Source organism: Eupeodes corollae, chromosome 1, assembly GCF_945859685.1.
Source record: "Eupeodes corollae chromosome 1, idEupCoro1.1, whole genome shotgun sequence".
NCBI classification, from domain to species: Eukaryota; Metazoa; Arthropoda; class Insecta; order Diptera; family Syrphidae; genus Eupeodes; species Eupeodes corollae.
The window spans coordinates 130,772,745-130,780,197 of record NC_079147.1 but is presented as its reverse complement, the minus strand read 5'-3'; the positions used below and the strand labels follow the sequence as shown (position 1 = coordinate 130,780,197).

At 27.7% G+C, this 7,453-nt stretch overlaps 1 protein-coding gene across 1 annotated transcript in view; it reads left to right on the top strand.

The window, feature by feature from the left end:
* The first annotated feature begins 1,920 nt into the window (after positions 1–1,920).
* The window catches only part of LOC129943290 (pyridoxine/pyridoxamine 5'-phosphate oxidase-like), a 133,061-nt gene continuing 127,528 nt past the window's right edge, over positions 1,921–7,453 (top strand). Inside the window, exon 1 of the mRNA XM_056052613.1 lies at positions 1,921–1,924. The gene's annotated coding sequence lies outside the window, so the exon portion shown is untranslated. The remainder of the gene's footprint in view (positions 1,925–7,453) is intronic.

Below are 7,453 nucleotides of genomic sequence, written 5' to 3'. Positions count from 1 at the left end.
TCGCCTTCATGTGTCGCGTAAGCCAGTTCGTGGAAGCTCAATACCCAATAGTTCAAATATATGTACATCTACATAAAAATGTATCTTACACTTTCCTGTCTTAGTGTGTGGAATAAATGCCGGCGATTAAAGATTGAAAAGTAAATGTACATTAGGGTGCTTCTTTTTGTGACTATTTTTTGCTACAAATCTTAAAATAAAATAATACCCTGAAAATTTAAACCCTTAGTATTAATAAGTCATTTGTTGTGTGCATTTCATAAAATTGAGCGCTTTATAAAAGTTTTTAAAGCGGTTTATCCTCAACTCTTGTCAGAGATGGAAGGGACCTACATTTTATATGCTGAGTCCGAAGGGCTATTTTGAGAAAGCACTTTTCATGACAAGAATTACTCTTGGAGGATTTGTCAATTCCTAGCAAGAGGCATTACCCGTGAAAAAAGTTAGGTGGTACAGGCAGGGATTGAACCCAAGACCCCTTGCATGACAGTCCAACGCACTAACCACTACATCCATCTCTGACAACATTACTCGCATACAGGAATGGTTGAGAGTTGTAAGTCAATAGGCCCTGGTCTTCATGGACTGTTGTGCCACCTAATTTGTATTTATCCTTAACTCTTAACAACTTTTTTCTGTCATTGTTTCGAAAATGCGAGGACTCAAAAAAAGTGCATGGAACAATTTTAAATATTGGAACATTTAAAATACCGTAGGCAAGTTATTCCGGTAATTTTTTGAGATTTCAAAAATAAGCACCCTAATGCACACATATTTCTATTTTATTTGCAAAATAAATGATACATGAAAGATTTGTAGTCATACAAAATTCTAACTCATGTTTGGTTTGAGATTTCAAAAATAAGCACCCTAATGCACACATATTTCCATTTTATTTGCAAAATAAAATGTTTGGCAAGTCCCTACATATTTTAATAAATTAACTGTTGTTTTTGAAAGTGATATAAGTTAATATTAACACATTTCCAATTAATCAAGAGCTTGTGTTTGTAAATTTTGTAATAAACATTAATAACAAGTTCAATTTTAAAATACAACCAAATATATTTTAAATTTTAAAGAAAATTAACGGTATTTAAGCTTTAAATTGACTTATAAAACTTTCTTCAATAACTAAATTATGGAATATAAAAACCAAGACAAACTAAGTCCATATTTGTATTACATAAAAATAAAATAAGTAAATAAGATGACTCAACAGTCGATAGAGAACCAGGGTTTTTTGGCTTATAGCTCTGAACCATTCCTGTGTGTGAGTCATGTCATTATATATCTACATTGTTTAAATAAATAGATTTGTTAAGTGCAAAATGAAATCAAAACTAAGTAAATTATATTCATGGATAATAAAGTTCATTACAAACTTTTTATTTATTATTATATACAATTGTTTAGTGTCAAAAATTTTAATCAGGCTCTATTAAAATGTACTTGTATGTACATATATTTTCTATATTAACGTTGCACACGACTCATAAATAATGATAATTTAAGGTCAAAAAGGCCATCTTTAAAAATGTTTAAATCCCAAGTAAACATAAACCAAAAAAGGGTAGGATGCGGCCCACACAATACCTTCATTTATTCTCGAGATTTTTGAACCGAACATACATTTTTTCTAGCAATGTATCTTTATTATCTTTACATGTACTTGAAAGTACATATATACGTACACACGGACATACAGATATCTCTCCAAACATTTTTATTTAGGTTCTAGGCATCTTAAAATTATGCTTTTTTTATTGCATTTTCATGACTAAAATACTTTTATCTTTTCTATAATGTCTTATAAAGGACAAATTAACGCTTATTGCAAGAAAGTCTATTGAAGACCTCTAACCAATTGTAACTGCACATTTACAGTTGCTTGAATTATGCTTATAAAGAAAGGTAGACTTATATGACTTTAAAAAAATGCAGACAATTTTATAACGGAAGATTTATTCATATTTAAATAAAAAAGTAACCATACTCTTCTCGGTCTATGATTCATAATATACAGAAAATATGTATATGTCTTACTTAATTGAACGTCAACTATTTTTTTCCAAAAAAAAGACTCTTACCAATTTATACAATTGGTCGCACGAACTTGCTCCTGTATCCCAAGACTGTTTACAAATAGAACTTTTTTAAAAATTCGCCTATAAAATAAGTTTTTCTCCAAAAAGTTAAATGCAATTAAATTAATTGAAACACTTTAATTTATTTCATTTTTGTCGAAAATCGTTTGATCTATTTTTAAATTTTATTTTAATATATACAATTTTTCAATATTTTCTTGAAATTGGTTTTGACATGCAGTTCTGTAGTGCTTATATTTCGAATTTTGTTAAAAATGTTGTTCCCTTCTGAGTTATCGAGTATTGAAAAAAAAATATATTTTTTTTTTAAATTCAAGAAAAAATAACCAAACGTTTACTTAAGAACTATTAAGACATTATAAGAGATTTTGCAAACAAATTAATAAAATCGCTTTAATAGTTCTTGAGAAAAATAAACCAAGTCAAGAAACCAAAAAAGTTGTTTGGGCTGTAGACATGGACGTACAGACACACAGACGGACGAAATCAGTGACCCACTTTTTTCGGCTTCGAAACTTTTTAGAAAAAATGCAACACAAATTAATTAATAGCTTATTCTTAAAATGATGAGATAAGGAACCTTACAGTGGGCTACTGACTTATAAGAAAGTGCATGATAAGCTTAAATTCTGATTAAAATCATTCATTAGACGAGACTTTTAAGCAGGGTGTCACACACTTAACATAAGAACTAGTTTTAGGACACCGCCTAAAATTGTTCTGTTAAGGAGGCTGACAAAATTAAAATAGCATAACCTTAATTTAACATATTTTAAAAGGTCAAATAAGAACTTAAGTTATTAGTTTTTTCTTAGAACGCTAGCAAGGCTTGGTCTAAATATTTGATTTGAATGACTTCCTCTTTCAAAACATAGCCGATTAAGGAGGTAAAAATATAACAGATTAGAAATTGTGCCATTTATATATTAAATCCGAAAAACGCATAATTATAATAAAAATAATCGGTAATAATAATAATAATAATAATAATAATAATAATAATAATAATAATAATAATAATAATAAAAATAATCGGTAATAATAAAAATAATAATAATAATAATAATAATAATAATAGTAATAATAATAAGAATAATAATAATAATAATAATAATAATAATAATAATAATAATAATAATAATAATAATAATAATAATAATAATAATAATAATAATAATAATAATAATAATAATAATAATAATAATAATAATAATAATAATAATAATAATAATAATAATAATAATAATAATAATAATAATAATAATAATAATAATAATAATAATAATAATAATAATAATAATAATAATCATAATAATAATAATAATAATAATAATAATAATAATAATAATAATAATCATAATAATAATAATAATAATAATAATAATAATAATAATAATAAAAATAATAATAATAATAATAATAATAATAATAATAATAATAATAATAATAATATTAATAATAATAATAATAATAATAATAATAATAATAATAATAATAATAATAATAATAATAATAATAATAATAATAATAATAATAATAATAATAATAATAATAATAACAATAATAATAATAATAATAATAATAATAATAATAATAATAACAATAATAATAATAATAATAATAATAATAATAAAAATAATAATAATAATAATAATAATAATAATAATAATAATAATAATAATAATAATAATAATAATAATAAATAATAATAATAAAAATAATAATAATAATAATAATAATAATAATAATAATAATAATAATAATAATAATAATAATAATAAAAATAATAATAATAATAATAAAAATAATAATAATAATAATAATAATAATAATAATAATAATAATAATAATAATAATAATAATATTAATAAGCTCGGTCCCTAGCCAGCTGTCTCCTGTTTCGCATTCCAAGTTGTTCCAAGTCCTCTCGCACCTGCGGCGCCCCAACAATACGCTGTTCTATACAAACGGGACCAAAAATCAACCGGAAAAATCTCTCTCAAGAAGGATCCTAAGATATTCTCATCTTTCTTTAAAAAGGTCAAAGCTTCAGCGCCATAGCTGAGAACCGCGATAGTGAGTGTCTTATAGTTGACTTTAGATGCTGGAAGGAGGACTCTACTAATCAATTGCCTTCCAAGGCGGCTTCGTTCAATGTCCTTCTTGATCACAGTATATACTTGGTCTTGCCTTCATTGACCATTTAACCCATATTCTCCGCTTCAGTCCAAATGCTCAAAAAAGCTCCGCTGACATCAGGCTTTTATCTTAGATCTTCAACTATGTCAATATCATCGGCGTATCCGAATAATTGGATGGATGTTTGGACGAAATTGGGGTCAAGGTAAACTGATGATAATTTCTAAAAATACGCTTACCACTTCCGAACCGAGACAAACATGAATTAGAATCCAAACCCTAGAAGGTTTTGCTTTCGGATTTCTATGTAGACGAAATGATAACAGGCTCACATGATCTTAATGCACTCCAGCAAATACAATAACAAATTGTGGCATTTTGGCATAGACTGGTCTCGAACTATTGAAGACAATTTTTGTTTTTTATACAATAGTATATAACATAAGGAAAATTCGGTCCTTTGCATCATCGCTATTTGACATATTAGGAGAAACCTCGTAACGCATATAACAAACAGATCAAAATCAGATTAGGAACAAACACTTCTCAAAGCATTAGAGTTCAATTTAAAGGAAAAGAAACCATAATTACAACTAAAAAATATCCCAATCACAAAAACCTACCAGTTACAGCGAGTATTTGCAAATAATTTAAGTGAACAAAATAAGACACTAAAAATCATTATATGTTTATTTTTTCGTTCAACTTTCCTTCAAACTAAAAAATGCATTTTCAACTTCAAAGTTACAATTTAGCACTTGAAATTCTGTTTGATAGGATTTCTTTGTCTTCGACTAAACTGTCTGATGACTAAACTTAATGCGAGTTTGAGTTTGGTTTTTCCATTATTTTACGGACACTTTCTCATATTAACCAAATTTTAGGCCAACCAGAATGTCACTCTAAGATTCCCACCTTAGTAATTGAATATTTTTGGTAATAACGAACGCATCCCGAAATAACACTTCGTAACAAACTACGTAAGTAAAAGCATTCTTATACCATTTTCAATTCAAATTCTGGCTGGTGCTTACGATAATTACCTGGTTTACAAGAGTAGAATAATTTATCCATTCGAGATTTCAATCCAGGTATAGTATGGCGGCACTGAATCGAAAGATTGAATTTAAATATAATCGAAATGTCAAATGACAATCTGGCTCAACTGCAAACTCGATTCATTCAGCACCGAAAACACTCTAGTATTGGTTTGCCTACAAGCTAAACCGGAAATCGAACTCATAAATCATTTAAGCATGTGTTGTGTGTGTTTTCTCCTCTAATTTTATTAAATTTCCCCTAAAAACTTAGTAAGTAATTTTATGTATGCTAGAAAACGTCAATTTTTTCTCGTCGAATTGTCCACAAATACAACAATGTAAACAAATGGGTTTTAAGGGTGATACGTGCGAGGGATTTATATCTTCATAGTGTTTTTGATGTAACTCATTTACTTTGTGATTTTATTTGCAACATAATACGGCAGGTATTGCTTTTGTAAAGTTTGTCCTTCGATTTTGTCCGTCTGTTCACGCCTCTACAGCCAAACCATTGGGTCGATTGAGTTCAAACTTGGAAATTAAGGTTTTGAGAGGCGATTCAAGTTAGGCGTTTTTTGTTAAACTAAAAATAACTACTGGCACTATACAATTTTTTTTTTCTCCAGAAATCGAAAATTTGAATTTTCTCAAAAACTTACCTACACATTTTTATTAAAATTTCTCTAATTTTTTGTGTGTTAAAATGGCTTCTTTCAATTAAAAAAAAATATTTGTATATTGCTCCAAAAGGTTACTTACCATAGAACCATTAGTTTGTTTTTAAGTTTTTTTATGAACTAATGAACCGTTTTCAATATTTTTTTTGTACAAGCTTTTTTGGATTTATAAAAAATATTAAAATTCTTTTTTAAAAAATCGATATCTAAAAAACGGGTCAACATTTTTATCGAAAATTGAACGTAAAACGTACAGTGAGTGCCATTATAATTGGTTTTTTTTTTGTTCTTTTCATAAAACACTTTACTTTTCACTTTAAAAACTAGGTTTTCTTTAAAATTTTGTATTTAATTATTCCAATATTATATAAATTTACTAATTAAAATAGCAAATTAACAAAATAAAATAAATAAAGAATACGATAACTCAAAAAATAACACTTCATTAATTTTCGGTTTTTATTACATACTCATATTAACTTTTTAATTAATCTTTCTTACAATTTTAATATTTTGGTTTGGATTGGATTGATTGGATAAAACTCCGTCCAGTCGATTGGGCATATTTTTTTGAAGGTATTCAATGCCTTTTTTGCTCTATTCTTCTTGGAGCCGTTGCTTGAGTGCACTTATTGACGAGACATTGTTTTCGCGAACTCGACGGTCCAATTCATCCCACAAATTCTCGATTGGGTTAAGGTCTGGAGATTGTGGAAGTGTTTGAATAACTTTTGGACAGTTATACAGAAGCCATTCGCTTACAAAATGCGTCTTGTGCTTCGGGTTGTTGTCCTGGTAAAATTTGAAATTCCTTAAAATGCCCATTTTCTTTTAGGACCCTAAAATAGTATTCCTTATTCATTATACAGTCGACGAATAAAACCATGATGTGCCAGCCTCCATGCTCCACTGTTAGCTTTGTGTTCCTGCTTTTAAGCACTTCATTGGCTTGCGCCACACCATAGTTCTCCAATCCGATTCAAAGAGGTTGTACTTACTTTCGTCAGCGAATATTACATCATCCCACCAAGTTGCATCCTTATTTTTGTTCCCCTATCCGAATTTGCCTGTTGCGCATATTGATAAATATCTTTTTTCGGGCACCACGACCATTGTAGCCAATTGTCTTTATGGTTGATGCAGATATTTTCATTTTTAATTCCATTAACACTTCTTGCACAATTTTTGGTGCACTTAAACAAGGATTTGCTTTAATTTGTCTTACTATAAACCGTTCTTCTTTCATTGTTCGATCCTTCATTCTCTTTTATACCTCTGAACAATATCACCGACATTGTTTGTCTAAAATATCAGCAATTTTTTGTATGTTTCACTTTTATTATGGTGAAAAATAACAAGATTTATTTTTTCAAGGCTTGCATTTTTTATTTGCGCCCCATGATTAACTTTTTAAATAAAACCAGACGATCTTACACTAAATTGTTTTAAAAATGTATGCGAACGTCTAGTGAACACTTTATTTTAACGG